We start from the raw sequence: 23747 nt of genomic DNA on the forward strand, positions 1-23747 counted from the left end.
TTTTTCTTACCTGAGGAACTAGGGTAATAAAGTGGTTTATGTTCTAATAGTTGAGGAAAGGAGATAGAGTTATATATATGTATATGTTCCTCTATATGTATGCTTTACTGTTTATTTCTTTTAGAAGGAGAGATCAGACCTGAAATGAAGGCAAATCCAATAGAGGTGAGTCTTCCTGTGGAAGAAATGGAACTACAACGATTTATGAGTGATGATCCCGATAACTTTGCTTCCAGGGAATTCTGTGTTACATCTCAAAATTCATTTTCTATTGAACATCAAAGGATGCACACCGAGGAAATATCTCATGCAAGTAATCAGTCTCGAAAGACTTTTATGCAAAGGGCCTGTCTACCTGGACATCAGAGAACATATACTGGTGAGAAACGTTATGAATGCAACCAATGTGGAAAGACATTCAGTCGGGGCTCCAATCTTCTTGTACATCAGAGAAGCCACACTGGGGAGAAACCTTATGAATGCAACCAATGTGGAAAGACATTCAGTATGAGCTCCCATCTTGCTGTACATCAGAGAATTCACACTGGGGAGAAGCCTTATGAATGCAAGCAATGTGGAAAGACATTCACAGTGTCCTCCACTTTTATTCTACATCAGAGAATCCACACTGGTGAGAAACCTCATGAATGCAAGCAGTGTGGAAAGACATTCTGCCAGAGCTTCAGTCTTGTTCTACATCAGAGAATCCACACTGGGAAGAAACCTTACGAATGCAAGCAGTGTGGAAAGACATTCAGTCGGAGTGACAATCTTGCTGTACATCAGAGAATCCACACTGGGGAGAAACCTTATGAATGCAACCAGTGTGGAAAGGCATTCAGTATGAGCTCCCATCTTTCTGTACATCAGAGAATCCACACTGGAGAGAAACCTTATGAATGCATCCAATGTGGAAAGACATTCAATATGAGCTCCCATCTTGCTGTACATCAGAGTATCCACACTGGTGAGAAACCTCATGAATGCAAGCAATGTGGAAAGAAATTCACAGTGTACTCTACTCTTGTTCTGCATCAGAGAATTCACACTGGTGAGAAACTTTATGAATGCAAGCAGTGTGGAAAGACATTCAGAAATAACTCCAGTCTTTCTGTACATCAGAGAATCCACACTGGGGAAAAACCTTATGAATGTAAGCAGTGTGGAAAGACATTTAGTCAGACCTCCCATCTTGGTAGACATCAGAGAATCCACACTGGGGAGAAACCTTATGAATGTAAGCAATGTGGAAAGACATTCAGTCAGACCTCCCATCTTGGTAGACATCAGAGAATCCACACTGAGGAGGAATCTTAAGAACAAAAGCTATGTGGAAAGATGTTCACATTCAGCTCCAGTCTTGCTATTGTGTGAAGGAAATTTACCTTCTCTCCTTTTCCCTAGCATTGTGTAATTAGAGATCTGTTACTCCAAAAAAAAAAAAACAATTCACAGCACCCCACTTTCTTCTTGTCATTATGTGCTGACATAGACACGATATAAATTTCATGGAGCCCTGTCTCTCACTCTCTTCTATTCCTGTTAGGGCAGCTGAGAATGTGGGGTTTTTTGAGCAGGTAGAAAAACTTAGTCACGTGGTTCTTTTAGTTAAATAATAAACTTTGTAAAAAATATAATTGAAATAGTGGTTGTTAATTTAAATCTTATAAATTTCAAAGCAATCAGCAGTTATAAATATGTAACATGATCTCGCCACTAAATTCAAGAGTTCTTGAGGAATGAACTGACACATTTAGCAGTGGAGTCTGAATAGCTAAAAATCCACCCCCAGACTCTAAGTTCTTTCCCTTCCCCAGTATCTTCATCCATCCATATTCCTTTGGTCACATCTCTGGAATCTTCCATAGTGAGGGAGAGTACTGCACTGAGCATAGTGTGGAGGAATCTAATTTTGGATGTGTTGTAGAGACTGGACAGACCAAAATGGCAAGGGGATATAGGGAGATGAATCTCCCCTGAATCTCAGGATTATTCAATCTAATCCCAAGGCCTAGAGCACCCAGGAACAGTAGCTGTTTGAGATAGGTAATGCATTGCTCTTCCATAGAGTGGGACATGCTTGCAATTCTACTTCCTTATTTGTAGTTTGGAAGAATAACCTTCCTTACCCTCCCCTCGGGTTAAAACGCCAGAGGTTAGGTACTTCCAGGGAGCTACTTTCAGGCCACCTGACTTGAGGCAAAAAAAAAAGGCATAAGGGGCTACCATGCTTGAGACCCACATGGGGGTCTGAAAAAGGAAAGAGATGACTTCTGGTAGCAAAATATGGCAAAACTTAATTTCAGCTCAATAATCAACACCCTCTAATAATGAAAGATATAATAAGATACAGGTCTATGGCTAGTCTCTGCCAAACTTTTCCAGTTTTCTCCCCAAATTTTCCCAAATAGTGAATTATTGTTCTTATTCCATAACCTGGAACTTTCCCTTTGTCAAGCACAAGAAGACAATAGTCTTTTAGATTGTTTGGTGTATGTGTATTTTGTTCCATTGATCTATTCTGGTTTCATGGCCAGTATCAGATAGGAATCACTCCTTTTCATGAGTGGGATCTTCTCTTAGGTAGATACACTTCCTGTAAATAACTTCTCCATTTCACAATCCTTTTGTCCCTGATTGTTGGGTTCTCGTGATCTCTGACACAGATGACCCAATATGCACAAAAGAACCCCAAAGGTTTCTTCTGCGGACACTCCTGCCAATGACTCATGTCCCAGGCTGATCCCTGCCCACCTCTCTAGGCTATGGTGACCCCAATATCTTGAGAACTTTCCTGTGCAATCTCATGCATGAAGGCACCCCCTCAATACACCAACATAGGGTGCCCCAAATGCATTCATTACACTAGAAGTCTTTCAACCTTTGCAACTACTGATGAAAACCTATTTCGGTCTAAACCCATCAAGAAGTCTAGATTTTTCTGGTGGAAGGATAAGCTGAAGAGTTAAAACTATTAAATCATCCAGAAGTCACTTGCTACCTGGGGTATGCCCCATCTTGAGAGCCTTCTAGGGATACCATGCCCTGGGAACACCTTCCCAGCTCCTTTGGTATGAGACTGCTATATGCCTCATCCATTAAATTTTTATAAATGAGGAGGTGGAGATACATAACAATGTCATTTACTTCAGCTACTAAATGGACCCTTTAAAAACAATTGAGATATTTAACTCATTAAATTCTCCAAAGGTCGTATAAGCAACATGTGACCTCAATAGTTAAGATGACAAATCCAGGATGCATAAGACTTATGGGCTTTTTACAATGATATGTTGTTCAGTAAAATCAAAGGGAAATGGTAAAGAATCATATAGCTAATAGATATTAATTAGGTTAATACAGATAAACTTAAAAAATTTAAACCTTAAAGAAATCAGCAAATAAAATATATAAGCAAATAACAAGGTAGAGGCAGTGTGGTGAAAAACCTTTTTACCAATTCCAATAGATTTATTTACTCTCTTTAGGGGAGAAGCTGAGAATGATTAGTAAGCAATAAACTTCCAGATATCTTTTAAGGTTCTTTCCCCTACCAATATATTTATCATCCATTTGCATTTCGTTTGTCAGAGCTCTAAATTTCATCATAGTGAGGGAGAATTCTGCACTGAGCATTTAAGACTAAACTTTGTAAAAATATTTCAGTTTGGCCTGTTGCAGTTTAAGCAGCACAGTTTGCTGCATATTCTTAAGTAAATAAATTGAGAAATCTCCAATGAAAATAAAAACTTCCAAGAAAACAATTAAGCAGATCCAAACTGCACTAGTGAGCTCAAGGAATTCAAACTGCAGAGATTCAAGCATGCTTTGCAATGGCATTTTGTCCTCAAGGGGAAAAAACACGGAATGGAAGTTTGTTTACAGAGTAAACACAAAAGGCAAAGTCTTGCTGGAGAACAAAAAGGTATTTGCATATGAGAGAACTGTCTACCCCTGGTGGTTTGAGTCAGGAGAGAGAAGGGAAAAGCAGGCTTATTTCCAAAACTTTGACTTTAAATCTATTGATTTGGTCTTTCTGCCCTCAAAAGTAAAGGCAGAGGAGTCCCCCTTTTGTGGAAAAAAACAACAAATATTCCTGAGTTGTAAGTCTCTCTCAGCCAGGAGTCCATGATCAGCTTAAGACTGGCTTAAAAATGGCTAGTGCAGGCTGGAAAACCCACGTGGGGTGGGGGAAGTGTTTGGGTGGAAATATTTTTATATGTCACCCTCTTGAGAAAAAAAGAGCAGCTTGGATGGCAGGTTCTTGTGGAGGGTCTAGTCACAGCAAGCAGAGGCTGAAGGCTGGGCAAAGAGTGGTGAGGAACACTGGCTTAAGCGGATGGGTGCAGTGGGAAACAGGCCTTGAGGCTGGTAGAAAGCAGGTGGGTGGGTATGACCAGAGAAAAAACTTACTAACTTAACTGAAAAGCTCTCTTAAAAATGTCTGAGAATTCTATCCCATTGTGGTTAGCCCAAAATGTGGAGATTAAAATTAATATACAAGAGCTATGTATTAAATTTTATGAAGTTTTATTAATAATAAACTAACATAAAAGATTAGAGGAAAAAGGTGCTAAACTCACCCACCCTGCTCATCAGAGCCAAAAAGAGAGAGGGAGGAGTTCCAGAACTTATAAACCAATAATGTGACCATACAAATGTCGAAGCACAGAAGAGATAAGAGACATTTTGGGAAATACTAAAGGACTTATCGGGGATGCAATCCAAGGTTCAAAATATCCATTTATACATTATTCTGAATGTAAACTCTAATGCCAAAGGGGACTGCTCCCTAATTGGCATTTTGTTAATGCGTCTATCATTTTTTGTTTTCTTCTTTTATTTTCCTCTTATCTCGAACTGTTGTAGCTTCCTCTTAGAAAGTGCAATATTGTATGTACTTTTAGCTAGAAGATCTTTAGAGATATATTGATAGTTATGTTTGAATAATCCATTGAGGGGAGGGTAGTCTCCCAAAGGATCACAGGGGGGGACTGTGTAGAGGGAATTTCATCCCCTCACCCTCCCGGATTGCCAACCCAGTGCATCCCATTTTTAACATGCCAGTGCTGCGTCTATGAACGTAAATAAAAGGGTGTGGGTGGACCCCATCTGGCTCTCTCTCTACTTCCCTGAGCAAGCAGGTGAGACAGAAAGATGAGCTACACGTGGTCAGACTTAGAGTAAGAAAGGGACTTTAAATCTATGCTTTTCCACCTTTTCTATTTCAAGTAATTATTAATAAACTTTATGGAAAATAAGAACTTGGAAATATTAATTTCAAACTAACATAGAGCAGAGCCTATCTTTAATCTTTTTATTCCCTTTTCTTATCAGCACAGTGGTTGTGACTAGTTGGTCCTTAATAAACAGCCTAACTTCTTCAGTTAGTGGGTGAGTTAATGGAAAGATGCTGGTTTTGGAATCAAGAGACAAAACTACAGCATACTTATGATGACCAAGTCACTCATCTGCTCTGCTCCTCATAGTAGTAACTGCCTCAGGGGCTGATTAGGGCTCTAATGTCCTTCCTTTGAGGAAGTCTGGAAGGATGTGGTCTGGAAGGAAGACCAACATGTTGAGGGGTTGTAAATTATACATACACTAATTGAAGGAAATGGTAATCCTGGAAAAAAAATATTGAGGTGAAATTAAAGATATCTCCAAGTGTTTGAAGACTGGATATGGAAAGTTTGAAAAAGAAAAATGGGATAAGTTGACAGAGATATAGATTCCAGAGCTAATTCAAAATGCAATGAATTATCCCAGGAGGTGGTGACATGTCCACTAATGAGTTTTTAAGGAGACAGGATATATATGGGGTTGGGAAACTCAAATTTTTTTTAAAAAGATAGATTAGACTAAATGCCTTCTGAAGTCCCTTATAACTCAAATTCTCATAGATTTGTCACTTCTCTAGGACAGTCACTCGTGTCATGGTGGGGACCGGGGTCAGGAAAATTACAAGTTTTGGGGGGAACCATTGTGAAGGGAGATTTCTGCTCTTGCTATGGGCTGGATTTGATGACCTTGAAGGGACTTTTCACTTCTGGTATTCTGTTATAAGTCTTTACTACTCAATTATTGTGATGAGGTAGTTGCGATAGGAAGGAGAGAGAACTTGTGAGTAATTCATGGCCAAAGACACCACCTAGAAAAGACTACTCTGCACATGAAATTGTGTCAGGCCTGGACTGCGTTCCCCAAGGTTAGCCCAAGGAGATTATAGGGAGTATCATGGTTAATAGCATTAGACTTTGAATTGGGAAAACCTCAGTTCAAATATTACTCAGAAACTTATTAGCTATGTGACTACTTCCTTCTCAATGAAATGGGGACATTAATGTCACCTTCTTCACAGGGTTGTTTTGAGGATCAAATGAGTTAATATATACAGTGTTTTTGCAAGCATAAATGTTTATTATTATTATTATTATTATTATTATTATTATTATTATACATGTGTGTCCCTTAAGACTACGGATCTTGTAGCCTCTTGGCCTGTTATGGCTGAGAGTTTCTGATGTCACCACTTCACAGTGACTTCTGCCTGAAGCCCAGAATAACTTCAGAAAGAATCATACCTGATGTAACACCTTGTGTCAGCCTCAGTTCATATGGCCACTTACTGATACAGGAACACCCATGGGTCACCAGCTGAGGAGGAAGAAACATTACACACAGATAAAATAAGCTTCTTAATTAACTCAAAGTTTCTCAGGTCTCTCCCATGAGCTTTACGAGGAATAGGGAGAGAGATTCAAAAACATATTTTTCCCTTTCTGTTTTGGTTCTCCTGTTGGAGTCAATGACAGAGCTGGAGATGCTTCAGGTAGAGATGATCCCAAGAGCTTCTCTGTGGCTGAAGATGAAGACTGATGTCAGGGAAAAGCCAGACACCTGTCCACACTTAAAAACAAGAGCAGTAAGAAAGTTTCTAACTTAAGAAACAGTGATGTTTAAATACTCCTCTCCTTCCATCACTCCCCCAAAAAACTCCTCCTTGATTTTCATTTGTGCATTTGCAGGTCTTAGTACTAACAGGTAATTTTTCAGGTGCTAGACACTTCTCCATCAGGACAAGCCCCAAGGAGGTGACCATGTGTGAGGCTAACCACTAATTGACTACCTCTATGTGTGGGACTTCAGCTGATGTTCAGAGTGATGTCTCTTGAAATGCAGAGAAAAATTTCTCTTATGATCCCTGTCCTCCTGGTAATGCTCCTCCAGCTCTCACCTTCTGTGCACAAGAGAGAGAAGCCCCTTTGTTTCCTAAAAACCAGTCCCAGCCTCTCCAGGGATGGAGACCTAGTTATTGGGAGCTTTCTCCCCATGCATTCTGTGGAAGTGAGTAATGTCAGAGGAGCAGGTTTGTTTCAAAGTCATCCTGACAAGAGTTGTAGAGATTACAAGTAAGTGCCTGCCTGATTCTCTTGAAGTTCTTGTTTCCATTGTGAAGTTTACAAAAAGTGCTGAGAGCAGGGGCTTCATCTTGTTTTCTCACACATTCTCTCTGGGACCTCTGCCAGATCTAGTTATATGATTCAACCAGTCGGCAGTGCCTTTTGGTTGATCTAATGGCACTGTGTATGAAAAGCATTTTAGAAATCTCCAAGAACCACATGAACTGCAGTGAGCCTCAGTTTCCTCCCTTATAAAGTGGAGATAATAATAATAGCATCAATCTCTCAGGGCTTTTGTGAAGCTCAAATGAGATCACATATGTAAAGAGCTTGACTAACTATATAACTGTTAGCTGTTATTATTATTATTAATTACTCTGAGCTTCAATTTCTTCCCCTCTAAAATAGCACCTACCTCCTGAGGCTTTGGAGAGATACCTCATTAGGGTCTGCTGTCATGTTCAGGACACATGTAGTACTGTCAGCTTTCTGGATGGTTGTATTTAAAGTTTTCTTTTTCATTTACTGCCTCTGGGAAACTATGGAAACATAGCAACATTTTGAAGTGTTGAAATTCAAAATCCAAAATGAAATCGTCAAAAACATTGTCTCAGGAGCCAGAGTTTCGGCGTTTGAAATCCAGATCCGTTTTCAGGGATGTTTGTGCTCTAGCAGTGACATGGTGAAATAGCCAGGGAGTCCTAGAGTGAATATATGTACATGACTAGGAGATGGGAGCTGAGTAAGAATGGGAAAAGTTGTAAAAATAAGCCAAGGGGTTACTGGGTATTCCCTTATGAGTTTCTTTCTGCATAGTCTGTTTCTACTGTCCTATCACTTTATCAATTATCACTCTCTATTTCTCATTTTCCCCAGTCATCTGCCTTCCCGTGCTCACTGGGTTGATCTTCATTCAGCAGTCAAAATATGGAAACAAAGTCTCTATTGCATTGCATTATATTACTTGAATCTCTTTTTATGTCATCCTTCCTTTTTCACCTGCTGCTCAGAGTTGTTCCTCCCTCCATACCTAATGAGTTTTTTAAAAGTTCCTGAAAAACATCCATTTTGACTGAGTTGTAGATAAGGGCAAGGAAGAGGGTTTTGATAGGGCAAAACTGCCTTCCAATCCAAATTCTAATGGAAAGGAACAAGAATATGGGAATGGTTTGCATGGAAAATCAATTATTCAGGTATGTATTAAGCACTATTGCTTACCAGGCACTGTTCTAGAAGTAGCTGAGAAGAAATAAGCCCAAAGCAATAACCCATCCCATCTTACAAGGAATTTACATTTTAATGCAGAAGAGTATATTCTCATATAAAACGTATGCTACATGAACATAGTCTGTACTTATATAATCTTGTTTTCAGTGATTTTAATTGTATTGCAGTCTTTGTATACCCATTTCAGGGTTTTCTGGCAAAGAAAAAGGAGTGGCTGGTTTGCCATTTCCTTCTCCAGCCCATTTTACTTATGAAGAAACCTAGACAGAGTTAATTTACTTGCCTAGGGTCGCACAACTACAAAATGTCTGAAACTGGATTTGAACTCAGGTCTTCTTAACTGTGAGCCTGGAACTCTTTACACTGAGATCATTTAGAATGCAAGCAAGAGAAGTCGGGAAGATCAAGATTCATGAAAAAACAGTCTGCAAGTTTGTGCTTGAGCCGTCTTAAATAAAGACAGGATTTTTAGGAACTGAAAGGAGATATTTATGCATATGTCGTCTCTCCAGTTAGAAAATCCTTGAGGGAGGGAACGTTCCTTTTCTTTTGATCCCCAGCATCCTGCACAGTGCCTGATATACATTAAGTGCTAAACAAATTGCTTGTTGACTGAGTCTAATGAATTGTATTTGAATATTTTGTTCTTAGTTTCCTTCTCTCTATCCCTCAGGTGGCTGCACAAAAATCACCAGCAGGTCCTGGCCCTGGTATTTGCTGTGGAGGAGATCAACAGGGACCCCAATCTGTTACCCAATATTTCTACCTTGGGATTCCATGTCTATAATGCCTACCACGGCGACGCCAGCACCTTGGAGAGCTCCCTGAGATGGCTGTCCTGGCAGGGCCAGCTCATCCCCAACTACAGCTGCAGGGGGCAGGAGCAGCCCGTGGCCGTCATTGGAGGAGCCACGTCGGCTCTGTCTGTCCAGATGGGCTCCCTGCTGGAGCTCTACAAGTTTCCACAGGTGGGGGATACGGAGACAGCCCCCTTTTGTCTTTTTCTCAAACTACTCAGTCGCGGGCGGAGTAGGGTGTCCTTCAGTAATGATCACACGATGGACTGAAGCTAGAAGTTGTCTTTCCGCATCCTCGAGGCAAGCTAGAGCACACAGCAGGCTCTGAAGATGACCCTGGGCAGCAGCTCTCCCTAAGCCGAGTAGCCTCTCGGGAGCAGCACTAAGCGGAGAGCCCAAATGCCCTGCCTTGTCGTTCAGCAGGTGTGTGGTATGAAAAAGCGTAAAACCTACATGACTGGGAGGATGTGAGTATCCTCAACAGAAATAGGGAAATGAGGAAAGGGGGAAGGTTTGGGGGAGTTAGCTTGGGGGGGGATAAGGAGTTAATTTGGTACCTCTGGCGTTTAAGATGTATGTAAGACATTCAGTTTATAAGGTCTAATCGTGAACTGGTGATGCAAGAGCTGAGCCTGGAGAGAGGTTGGTGATGGATAAATAAACAGGAAATGTTATGAATGTAGACGTGACAAGACTTCCAATTGTATATTAAAGAGATTAAAGGAGAGGGGCCAGTCAGAGATGACTTTGATGCTACAAACGTGTCACATGTAGGAATAAGTAGGACTGTTTTGAAGAGAAAAAGGGAAGTTTGGAAAAGAAGGAGTTTGGAGTGAGACTTTTTTTGGTAAAAATATATAAACTTGAATTTTCCCAATTATATGTGAAAAACATTCCTTTTTATTTTTTCTTTTATTGATTAATTATGAAAAAATTCCCACAGTTACATGATTCATATTCTTTCCCTCCCCTCCTTCCTCCCCCCCATAGCCAATGTGCAATTCCACTGGTAAACATTCCTTTTTAAAAATTTTGAGTTCCAAATTCTTTTCTTCACTCTCTTCCTTACCTCTACCATGACAAAGTAAACAATTTGATACACATTTTGCATTAGCAATCATTATAAATATATTCACATGGTAATTTTGTTGCAAAAGCGAACATAAATCAAAGGGGGGAGGCAAGAAAAATTAAGAAAAAATTTAAAAGTCTGCTTTGATATGCATTCCTAGTTGATTTACTCTTTATCTGAAGCTGGACAGAATTTTTTCCTCGTGTGACTCTCTGAATTATCTCGGATCTTAGTATTTCCAAGAATAACCGACATTAATAGTTGATTATTTTACAGTATTGATATTACTTTATACAATGTTTTACAATTGTTTTTCTCACTTCGCTTTGCACCAATTCACGTCATTCCGTTTGTTCTGAAAGCATCCTCCTCATTTCTTCTTAAAGCCAATAGTGTTCCATCACAGCCATAAACTGTAACTTGTTCAGCTCTCCTCCAGTTGATGGGACTCCTCTCAATTTCCAATTCTTTGCCAACACACAAATTTGCTTTACATTTTTTTTCATTAAAGGTACTTTCTCCCCCCCCCTCTAAAAATCTCTTTGGGATATAGAGCTAACCTCACTACTTCCCTATCCCCAAACTCCTCATAATCCACACTTCTCTTTTTCTCTTGAAGTCAGCCATTTACTCCTCCCTGTAACTCATGGTCATAACCTCATAGTCAACATGTCTGCCTCTTCTCCTTTAATCTCTCTCTATGCAGTAAGTGGCCAAGTCTCATCCCTTCTACATATATATCTAATCAAAGGTTAAGCAAAGTTTTATACCTCTTTGGGCATAGTTTCAAAATAGTCTCCAGAAGGGTAGGCTCAGTTGACAACTCCATCGACAAGCATTAGTGTCTTTATTTTTTCATGTTCCTCTTCTGTCACATTAGCTAATTTGATAATAATAATGTGGTGATACCTCAGAGGCGTTTTAATCAATAGTGATTTAAAGATTTTATATGACTATAAATAGCTTTGATTTCTTTTTTCTGAAAACTGTTTGTTCATGTCTTTTGACCATTTATCAGTAGGGGAATTATTCATGATCCTGGGCAAAATCTGTCTTTTCACAGCAGTATTGGTCATTGCAAAGTGACGTCCTATCTTCTTGTTCTTTGTCTTGTCATAACTCTATATATCTACTCTTTAACTCAACAATACCACCCTTAGGCCAATATGCCAAAGAAATCAAAGATAGGGGAAAAGAACCTACTTGCACAAAAATATTTTTGTTATCTGAATTTTTAGGGGGCAAATAGCTGGAGATTGAAGGGATACTGATCAATTTGGGAGTGACAAAACAAGTTGTGTTTTGTGAGTGTAATAAAATAGTATTTTGCCATAAGAAATGGTAACCAAGAAGATCACAAAAAAACCTGTGATTTTTGAAGGTTTTTCTATTAATATGTCCAATTATTCTGTTTGTTTTTCTAATATTGAACCAGTTCTCCATCCCTGGTATAAATTTCATCTGTTATAGTGTATGATCTCCTGATATATTGTAGTAATTTTCTTGCTAATATTTTATTTAAACTACTTGTATACAATAAATGCAGAAAAAGCCTTTGACAAAATTCAATACCCACTCCTGTTGAAAACCCTAGAAAATATAGGAATGAAGGCCCTTTCCTCAAAATAATGAACAATATTCATTTGAAACCATCAGCAAGTATCATCTGTAATGGGGATAATTAGATGTCTTCCCAGTATGATCAGGAGTGAAGCAGGGATGCCCATTATCACCATTACCATTTAATTTTGTACTAGAAATACTAGCAGTAGTAATTAGAGAAGAAAAAGAAATTAAAGTGATCAAAGTAGGCAATGAGGAAACTAAACTATCACTCCTTGCAAATGATATGATGGTCTACTTAGAGAATCTAAGAAAATCCACTAAAAAGCTAGTAGAAATAATCAATAATTTTAGCAAGATGCAGGGTATAAAATAAACCCACATATACCATCATCATACTTATAGGTCAACAAAACCCAGCAGCAAGAGTTAGAGAAATTTTATTTAAAATCACTCTAAACAAGATAAAATACCTGGGAATCTACTTGCCAAGACAAATTCAGGAATTATATGAATATTACTACAAAACACTCTTCACAGAAATAAAATTAGATCTAAACAATTAGAAAAACATCAATTGCTCATGGGTAGCATGAGCGAATATAATAAAAATGACAATCCTACTTAAATTAATTTACTTAGTCAGAGCTATACCTATCAAACTATCAAAAAATTTTATAGAATTAGAAAAAAATTATTAGAAAGTTTATTTGGAAGAACAACAGATCAAGAATATAAAGGGAATTAATGAAAAAAATGTGAAGGATCAGGCCTACTATTACCAGATCTCAAACTATACTATAAAGCAGTGATCATCAAAACAATATGGAACTGTCTTAGAGATAGAAGAGTGGATCAATGGAACAGACTTGGAGTAAATGACAGTAGCAAGATAGTGTTCGATAAACCCAAAGATCCCAGTTTTTGGGACAAGAACCCACTATTTGACAAAAACTGCTGGGAGAATTGGAAAACAGTATGGGAGAAATTAGGCTTAGATCAGCATCTTACATCTTATACCAACATTAATTCAGAATGGGTAAATGACTTAAATATAAGAGGGAAATTGTAAAATTAGGTGAGCATAGAATAGTATACCTGTCAGATTTTTTGGGAAAGGAAGGAATTTAAGACCAAGCAGGAGAGAGAGAACACTACTAAATATAAAATGAATAATTTTGATTATATTAAGTTATAAAGTTCCTGTACAGACAAAACCAATGCAACCAAAAATTAGAAGGGAAGCAACAAATTGGGAAAAAAATTTATAACAAAAACCTCTGAAAAATGTCTCATTTCTCAAATTTAAAAGGAGTTAAACCAATTGCACAAAAAATCAAGCCATTCCCCAATTGACAAACTGTCAAGGGACATGACTAGGCAGTTTTCATATGAAGAAATCAAAAGCGTCAGTAAGCACATGAAAAAAGTGTTCTAAATCTCTCATAACAAGAGAAATGTAAATAAAAACAATGCCAAGGTACCACCTCATACCTAGTAGATTGGCCAATATGAGAGTAAAGGAAAATAATAAATGTTGGAGGGGTTGTGGCAAAATTGGGACACTAATGCCCTGCTGGTGGAGTTTTGAATTAATCCAGTCCTTCTGGAAGGCAATTTGAAATTATGCACAAAGAGCTTTAAAAGAATGCATAACCTTTGATCCAACAATATTGAAATAATAAAGATCTGAAAGCTAATACCTTGCTTAATGATAGCAAAGCACCTCAGTTATCCACCTTGAAGGGAGGTTAACTTGTGCCTCTCCTTCACTGGACTCAGTACGCAAAATATTGCCTCGGAGAGTAGTTTTCTATAAATAATATATTTATTTATATTCTAAAAGGTACGAAATATGAGGATTTATAGTCAAGGAAGCCTTAAACTAAAAGTAAGCTAACTATTCCACCCCCTTCTACATTTGTCTCATGACAAACTCTTCTGGTTCTTGAAGCTATTCTGAACTCCCTGCCAAATAACTAATTCCCCATAAAAACACTATCTAACTATCTAACTAACTAACTAACTAAATATATATACAAATTATATGTATATTATATACATATATAAATTTGTCTCCAAGTAGATATCAGTGTGCCCAAAGAGAAACCTTGCTGTGTGTTATACTGTTTTCATCGAGTATTGGAAGAAATCAATACTACTACTAGGTTTGTATCCCAAAGAGATAATAAGGAAAAAGACTCATAAAAAATATTAATAGCCACGCTCTGTGTGTGGCAAAAAAAATTGGAAAATGAAGGGTTGTCCCTTAATTGGGGAATGGCTGGACAAATTGTGGTATCTGCTGGTGATGGAATACTATTGTGCTCAAAGGAATAATGAACTGGAGGAATTCCATGTGAACTGGAAAGACCTCCAGGAACTGATGCAGAGTGAAAGGAGCAGAATCAGGAGAACATTGAATACAGAAAGTAAAACATTGAGGAACAACTCAATATAATGGACTTTGCTAGTAGGAGCAATGCAACAAGAAAGGACACACCTGAAGGACTTATGTAAAAGAAAGAACTATGGGAGTAGAAATGTAAAAGCAAAACATATGACATCTCTTATCACATTATATATGGGTATGTGATTTGGGGTTTAGGGTTTAAAAGACCGCTCTATAGCAAAAATGAATAATATGGAAATAGATATTTACTTAAGTTATTGTTAATCAAAGTATTAGCTCCAACTAGGCAAAGATAATAAGGGATTCCCTTTCACAAGTGTAAACTCAAATTCACTTTTGCAGCACTAACTTTGGGCCATGAGGGCTTGGATCTCCTATATGGGCCACACATCTTACTTTCTTAAGAGCCCTGACCTTGAGCACTGGACAGTGACTGATATTTCTCCTCCCTTTCAGCTCCACAGTTTTCTGAAGAAAATCCACTTTGACAATAGTGCTGGTGACCAAGTATTTTTGGATGGTACGGAAAATTCTGAGGCTCATTATAACATTTTGGAGTACTTGTTCTTTCTCAATGGCACTGAAACTCTGGTGAAAGTGGGGCAGTTTATTCCAAATGCTCCATATGGCCAAGATTTTACCATTTGTAATGAGGCCATACTGTGGAGTTCGAATGAACCAAAGGTCAGAAACAATTTCAGTTTTAATTCAGGGGTTCCAATCATGGAAATGTATCATATTTCTTAGATCATCTACTCAAAGAACTTTTAAAAGGTTAAAATCCTACAAAACAAGCAAAGAAGGAGTTCTACCAAATTCCTTTTATGACACTAATATGGTACTGTTTCCAAAGCCAGGCAGACCAAAAACAGAGAAAGAAAACTACAGACCAATTTCCTTAATGAACATAGATGCAAAAATATTAAATTGAATTGGAATGGGGATAAATTAGAAACCTTCCCAAAAAGATCATGAGTGAAGCAGGGATGCCCATTATCACCTCTATTATTCAACATAGTACTAGAAACACTAGCAGTAGCAATTAGAGAAGAAAAAGAAATTGAAGGGATTAAAGTAGGCAATAAGGAGACTAAGCTATCATTCTTTGCAGATGATATGATGGTCTATTTAGAGAATCCCAGAGAATCAACTAAAAAACTAGTAGAAATAATTAAAAACATTAGCAAAGTTGCAGGATACAAAATAAACCCACACAAATCATCAGCATTTCTATATATTTCCAACACATCACAGCAGGAAGAGTTAGAAAGAGAAATTCCATTTAAAATCACTCTAGACAACTTAATATATATATGAATCTATTTGCCAAGACAAACACAGGAATTATATGAACACAACTACAAAACACTTTCTACACAATTAAAATTAGATAAAAATAGTTGGAAAAACATTAATTGCTCATGGGTAGGATGAGATAATATAATACAAATGAGCATTCTATCCAAATTTACTTACTTATTCAATGCCATACCTATCAATCTACCAAGAAACTTATTTTATTGGATTAGAAAAAACTAACAAAGTTCATTCGGGAAAACAAAAAATTAAAAATATCAAGGGAAATAATGGGGAAAAAATGTGAAGGAAGGGGGCCTAGCAGTACCAGATCTTAAACTGTACTATGAAGCAGCAGTCATCAAAACAATACAGCATTGGCTAAGAAGGGAGGATCAATGCAATAGGCTTGGGGTAAATGTCTTCGGCAAGATAGCATATGATAAACCCAAAGATCCCAGATTTTGGGACAAGAACCCACTGTTTGACAAAAACTGCTGGGAGAATTGGAAAACATTTTGGGAGATATTAGGTTTTGTTAGAGGGAATTAGCAGATGAAGGTGATTGACAGAAAGATTCCAGAACTTTGAGGAGTGGCTGGCAGAAAGTATCAGTTACTCCCTGAACTTCCCTTGTATGGAGAAAGCTGGATTTTCTCTCTGTGTATCCTGATTTGGGTGAGAACAACAACTATCAAGAGATCTTTGGCTGGAGTTTGGTTGAGTGATAGGTGAGACACTAAGTGGTAGACATTTGTGTCAAGATCCTTACTCCTCCAAAATTGGATTATACTGGCAGTAACAACTGGATTCCTGTGGACCTCTTTTGAGGACACATATGTGAGACCACACGATATTCACCTGGACCTGTTCACCTTCCAGTTTCCTTCATTTAATATCTAAATAGGAACTCTGGTTAGGTTTGATATAGGCAGCTGAGGGATTTTTAGTGTGTTAGCGTAGAGTCCTTTTTGGACCTTGGTGGGGGGGAGGGAATCCAAGTTATTTGGAATAGTTCATCCCACTCCCTTCCCTTCCTGTCCCAGTTTGTTAATAAACCTTGTTATATTATCTACCAGACTCCCCTTGAACAATCCTTACCCAGATCTGGTGATTTGGCACATCACCAACAGTTAAGAACTCACTGTGCTGCCCCAGCTAGATACCCTTGTAATACTTCATTTACCACCATTTATATCTACCTAACCCCCTATTATTTATTTTTTCAGTTTAGATCGACATCTCACTCCCTACACCAAGGTAAATTCGGAATGGGTAAATGACTTAAATATAAAGAAGGAAACTATAAGTAAATTAGGTGAACATAGAATAGTATACTAGTCAGATCTATGGGAAAGGAAAGAATTTAAGACCATGCAAGAGATAGAGAATATTACAAAATGTAAAAATGATTTATTTTGATTAAATTAAATAAAAAGGTTTTGTACAAACAAAACCAATGTAACCAAAATTAGAAGGGAAGCAACAAATTCAGGAAAAAATCTTTATAATAAAAACTTCTGACAAAAGCCAAATTTCTCCAATTTATAAGAGGCAAAATCAATTGTACAAAAAAATCAAGCCATTCCCCAATTGATAAATAGGCAAGGGACATGAATAGGCAGTTTTCACATGAAGAAATCAAAACTATCAGTAAGCACATGAAAAAAGCCTTGTTGGTGGAGTTGTGAGTTGATCCAACCATTCTGGAAGACGATTTGGAACTGTGCCCCAAAGGTTTTAAAAGACTGTCTGCCCTTTGATACAGCCATGCCACTGCTGGGTTTGTCCCCCAAAGAGACAATAAGGAAAGATATGTTGCAAAAATATTTTTAGCCTTGTTCTTTGTGATGGCAAAAAATTGGAAAATGAGAGGAAAAACTAACGTAAATATTCTAGGACATTATTCAGTATTTCTTTTAACCATCAGAGTTGTTACAATACTCAGGGTTACACATAGAATTATAGAATATTGTAACTGAAAGGGACCTTTGCAGTTCATCAATCTCCTTTTTCAGATGACAAATCTGAAACCAATGGCAGTAGAGAAGCTCAGCCAAAGTCCCATGGCTACTGATGAATGGTGATTGAATATATGTCTAATGGGCATTCTCTTACATCTATATTCATTTATTAATGGGCCTGGGAGAAGTCCATAGCTCTTTAATAAAATCAGATATCTTTCCTTGGCTCAAAAGGACAAGAATTTTCATGAATCATTTACTTTACCACGTGTTGTTAGGGCTCAGATCCTTGAAGCATTTTCTTTTCTTCTCATTGTTCAGGCTCCTCAGGCTGTGTGCAGTGAGAGCTGTGGCCCTGGTTTCAGGAAAACCCAAAGGGCGGGAGAGCCCATCTGCTGCTTTGACTGTTCTTCATGCCCAGAGGGGGAGATTTCCAATCAAACGAGTAAGTATTTGCAATGACCTTTCCTACCAAAGTCACTAAAAAAATAAACAACTGGTACTTGGATCTTGAGGCCATGTGGAATTCATGGGAACATAGATGAAAGAAAGAGAAACAAGATATGCAGCCACAATGGGGCATATAGTTTTCTCTTTGTCCACCTCACTTGCTTGGTCTCTTTCATGTATTACACCTCATTCCATGGGGATTATTATCATCTGGATTAATATGTAGGATCATAGATCTAGAAGTGGAAGGAACCTAAGCAGCCATCTAGTTCAACTCCCTCATTTGATTAATCAAGGAACAACCAAAGAATGGGGTGTATTATGAATAAGTAAGTAAGATGTGTTATGGAAAGGTAAAAGGGAATGAGGGAGGAATCAATAAGTATGGCAATATGAGGATATATTATGGACAGGTAAGGGGGATATGATGATATTGGAGTAAATGGGGGAATATATTGGAAGGTAAGGGATAAATGGGGAATATAGGAAGGGCTGCTCAAACAGGCTAATCACAGAGGCTAGAAACAGAGGGTACTGGGAAGAAATAGGCTGGGTCCTTCAGGCAGGGAGGCTATCTCTAAGATACAAGAAGAACTGAGTCAGCCAGAAGTAATATGGGTCTGGATGAAGGGTTTGTGTTGTTAATTTCTAAGGTCCCTTGAGGGAGGAGTCAAAGGCTCCTCCCGGCCAGTGAAACTGAAGTCTATAGGAAGTCTCGGCTGGCTACTTCCTGCCCAAGATGGATGCCTAGGTTTGCCCTCAAGAAATAAAAGTAAAGTTATTCCTTACCTCTTCAGCCTTTGCCCTAGTATTCAGTACAATGATTCACCAGAGGCTCTTTAGTAGATATCAAAGGGAATTTATTAATACCAAGGGTAAGCTGAGGAAAAGGGGTTTGAGGGTTTGTAACTGCTGCTAGGGAGAAAGCTGGTGCTGGGGGAAGGGTCACAGAAGAGAGAGTCAGACTGAGAGAGTCCAGCTCCCTCAGTCAGGGATAGTTTCACTGCCCTGAGGTAGTAAGGATTTTCAGATCACTAGATAAGGGGGCGGCTTGATTTAGATTGTCCTTCCTGCCTATAGAAGCTAAAACCATGATGTCTACCCACCAAACCACCCTTCCTCCTAGGGGCCAATGGGAAATCCAGGAAAATAACAGGATGTAAATGGAGAGGTCAGGGAGAGGTCCAGAGAAATCAGGCAAGGTCCAAAATGCCCCAAAGGCAAAAGGCCCTTCAGTTGGTACTCCAGAGATATATATAACCTCAGGGACCAATGGTTTTTCCCTGAGCCCTGCCCCCTGGCTGGTTCAACATTCTAAACCTTTCCAACTGACAGGGTTGCTATATAGTTGGTTTGCAAAAGCAGGAGCTTTTGCTGCAACCCTGCATTACAGGTGTGACTGCTGAGACTTGTTGGGGTTAAGTGACTTGCCCAAGATGATAACCCTAAAAAAACAGAGGTAGGATCTCCACCTAGTTACTCTGAGGCAGTGCTTTCCCCACAATATTAGTGTTGTTTGTCCTTTTAAAAAGAGGACTAATGACATCAGCAGATGATGTCTAGACTTGTGCATAACTTGGATTTAAGTGAGACTGAGTTGATCTAAGCCATTAGCCCGACTTTCTCTTCCAGAGTCACTGAGGCCAAGTGATAAATCAAAATTCAGGATGACAGTCATGATCCTGGAGGTAGTAGATGATATCAACATCTTCAAGTCTGTCCATATTTTGAGCACTCCATGGCTCCTACTTCTGCCACCTTCATAATCATGGAACAAATTATTTACATCCACCCATTCCAGCAGAGCAATTATTTACATTTTGGGGCTTTTAGCCCTATAACTAACTGATGTATTGATGACCAATTTGTGACCTTCAGCCTGGTTTAGTCCATATGCTAGTGTGCATGCCACAGCTTTGTGGACTCATACGTGAGAATTGACTGCCAGGTGAACACTAAAGATGGATAATGAATTCTAAAAATATTCTACCAGCCTTCCTAGCAGAGGTGCCCTCCTTGGACATCCATATACCTCAAAGTTACATTTCCTCTATTGTGGTATAGTAGATAGAGCATTGGACCCGGAATCAGGAAAACCTTGAATTTAAATTATATTTTGTGGAGGACCAAGGGGTTAAATTCCTCCCAAACTCCCTCTCCTCTCCTCCTGAAGAGGTCAGGATTAGGGCATGAGCATAACCTTGAGTATAATGATGTGAAGGCAGAGAGAAATCTCCTCCCTGGCTCCAGAGACCAGGCTCTAGTCAAAATTATGTTTGTTGACTGTTTCATTCCAGTAATGAGCTCATCTTGGTTCCCATGGTAAAAACATAAAACAACGACTGTTTCTGGCTCTGAGAGCAAGCAGGAGCACAAGCTTGAAGCAGTAGCTTGAAACCTGTTAGAGTAGAGCTTGATGGAATAGAAACAGCACTGTTAGAAAGCCTGCTGGTGATAAGTGTCATTTCTTTCAACATTTTGTTAACCATCAACCCCTCCCAATCAGAGGCCCTGTGCAAAGCTCTGGCCCATGAAATATCATAATAAATCACAATAATATTTCCTAAACCTAGTAGTTGTGTGACCCTGTGTATAAAGCAATTTCCATGGGTTTCCATTTCCCCATCATTGTAATTTGATAAGTTTAGATTAGATGTCATAAGATGTCCTTGCTATGTTTCCTATGATCTTTGAAAGGCAAAGTCGTTCATTGAAAAGTAAAGTTAAGGGGGCAGCTGGGTAGCTCAGTGGATTGAGAGCCAGGCCTAGAGACGGGAGGTCCTAGGTTCAAATCTGGCCTCAGACACTTCTCAGCTGTGTGACACTGGGCAAGTCACTTGACCCCCATTGCCTACCCTTACTACTCTTCTGCCTTGGAGCCAATACACAGAATTGACTCCAAGACAGAAGGTAAGGGTTTAAAAAAAAAGTAAAGTTAATATGGGCTCAGAGGACTGGGGTTCAAATATTGTCTCTGCTACTTATTGTACTTATGACCTTGGGCAAGTCATTTCAATCTGTGGTCCATAATTCCTTTTTTTCTACAATGCAATGATTGTTACAGATGATATCCACTGTCCAGAATAGGATGAAATCTATGATTATGTGCAGATTACATATGTATTAAGAAGGAAATGGAGATATTCAGGGCCTAAGGTTTGTCATTGAATAGATGCTTCCGAAGATAGTGTAGATGAAGGTGGTCTGAAGGAGGTACTCTCAGCTAAAACAGGTTCAGCTACAGAAAGACTGTGAGGGAGGAAGCAAGTTCAAGGTGGGAGTTTAATGCTGTGGGCAAGTATGAGATGGAGAAATTTAGCCTGAATTTTGGGGACTGATGAAATGATCAGCTCAGGAGAAAAGCTGTATCTGGATGAATGAGATTAAATAGAACAACAATCATGGAAAACATGTAGATCTCAGTTTCGATGTACCAGGCACTGTGCTAAGAGCTTTACACTTATGATTTAATTTGACTCTTAGAAAAACTCTTTGAGGTATTTTCCTTATTTTAAATATAAGAAAATTTAAACAGACAGATAATAGGTGACATGCCCAGGGTCACCCAGCAAGTAAGTGTCTGAGGCTAGATTTGAAAGTCAGGATTCCCTGACTCCAGACCCAGCACTATCCACTACAACACCTAGACAGTCAGCATGCTCAGAGCAATACTAGGAAATGAGATAATGCTTGAAGGAAAATGTATGGTTGGTTGCCTTTACATGTGTGGTAAATTATGATATAAAATTGTGTATGGGAGGGGATTCTAATTTGATATGAGATGAGGTCCTCTATTGAATATCTCTGTGCATAATTTTTGTCTCCACTGAACACCTGATTATCCTAGAAACCCTGATGAAGGAAATTCACAATGAAAATTCTCTTCCTATGCCATTAATTATTGAAATAATTAAAGACTATAAAAGCTAGAACAGGTCTTAGGTGCCATTTGAAGAGAAAATAAGAGAAGTCTGTCAATGCTCAAATATAGCTACTAAGTCATTGTAATAGAGTAATGGAGTATAGGTAGGTAGCCCATGGCTAAAAATCAGCTGCAAGTCAAGTCAGAGAGAAAAGGATATTTTAAATTTAAGTATGGGGCAAGCACTATGACTTTGTATCAGAACCAGGTTACCAGAGTAGACACTTAATATAAGTACATTTAATCCTTGATACATAAAAAAAGACATTCTGAGTCTGGGAGCATTGGGACGGTTTGGCCATCTCCAAGCTCCAATTACCACAATAGTTTTGGACTGGAATGATAGACAATAGAGTTATGAGACTGCGTGTACCTTGTGATCCAGTAATGCCGCTATTAGGGTTAGTTCCTAAGGTAATCATGGAAAAAGGAAAGGTTCCTTTATTTTCTAAGATATTTATATCCGTCGTCTTTGGCAAAGTACTGGCAATTTAAGGAATGCTCATCAATAGGGTAACAGCTGAAAAACTGTGGTATATGATTGTGACAGAATACTACTGCACCATGAGAAAGGATGAACAGATGAATTAGAGGAAATGCAAAGAGCTACAAGGAGTTATGATGAGTGAAATGAGTGCAACCAAGAGAACATTCCAGACAGCATCAGAAATACTGTTAGAAGAAGGACTTGTGTATATCCACCTCCAAAGGAAGAATTGATATATAGAAATGAAGGAGAAATGGTTCTACATTTAAATATGTCTTTAATATAAATTTATCGAATGGTGCCTTCTCTAATGGAGGCTAGAGAGGGAGGGAGGAAGTAACCTGGGCATTTTAGTATAATAATAGCTTAGCACATTTTAAAAAATCACCTAAAGCTCAACTCCTATCAGCTCAGTAGGGAATCCTCCTTCTGAATAGCACAATGAATGAAGAGTTAGACTCAGAGACAAAAGGTCCCATGTTCAAATCTTGCCTGAGACACTTAGGAGCTGTGTGACCTGGCAGAAATCACTTAACCACAACTGCCTGGCCTTTTCTACTTTTCTGCCTGGGGACTGATATGTAAGAGCAGTTCTAAGACAGACCGTGGTAAACCTGCATCACCTGACAGTGGAGGGGGCAGAGAGCTGGAAGAACTCACGTCATATGAGTGGTCAAGCTAAGGTTAGAAGCCACAGAATGATAGTATAAGGGGACGTGAATTTGAATCTTACTTTTTCAAAGTCTTGTTTAGGTTAGGTTTTAGCTTCCTCCACTGCAAAAGGAGGGTCAGGGACTAGGTTTCTTTAATGCGTATGTGTGCTTCAAATGTGCCTCCAATTTATCAACCTGGGACAGAATTGTTCCTTTTCCTATGCCACAATTATTTGTCCATATACGAGGTTAGAAGTGAGGGTGCCCATCCCTATATGGACTCTCATTATGGAAAGAATAAAAGAAAGCTCATCCTCAAAAATGGTTGACAATCTACCAAAGACTCCAGCTTATCGAGGGAGAATTTATTATTAGGAAAAGAACTGGAATGAGTAAAGCTAGTAAAGTATAGACATTTTTTCATTTTATCATCAAAGCAGCCTTAAAAGGAAGGTATTGTTAGCAATTCCATTTTACAAAAGAGGAAATTCGCTCAGTCC

General features: G+C 38.7%; 2 pseudogenes; both read left to right on the forward strand.

Moving 5' to 3' along the window:
- The first annotated feature begins 307 nt into the window (after positions 1–307).
- Positions 308–1590, forward strand: LOC123232506 (annotated as a pseudogene).
- A 3487-nt stretch (positions 1591–5077) lies between these two features.
- The window catches only part of LOC123230586, a 33721-nt pseudogene continuing 15051 nt past the window's right edge, over positions 5078–23747 (forward strand).

The sequence above is a fragment of the Gracilinanus agilis genome, chromosome 1 (genome assembly GCF_016433145.1).
Source record: "Gracilinanus agilis isolate LMUSP501 chromosome 1, AgileGrace, whole genome shotgun sequence".
Lineage (NCBI taxonomy): Eukaryota > Metazoa > Chordata > Mammalia > Didelphimorphia > Didelphidae > Gracilinanus > Gracilinanus agilis.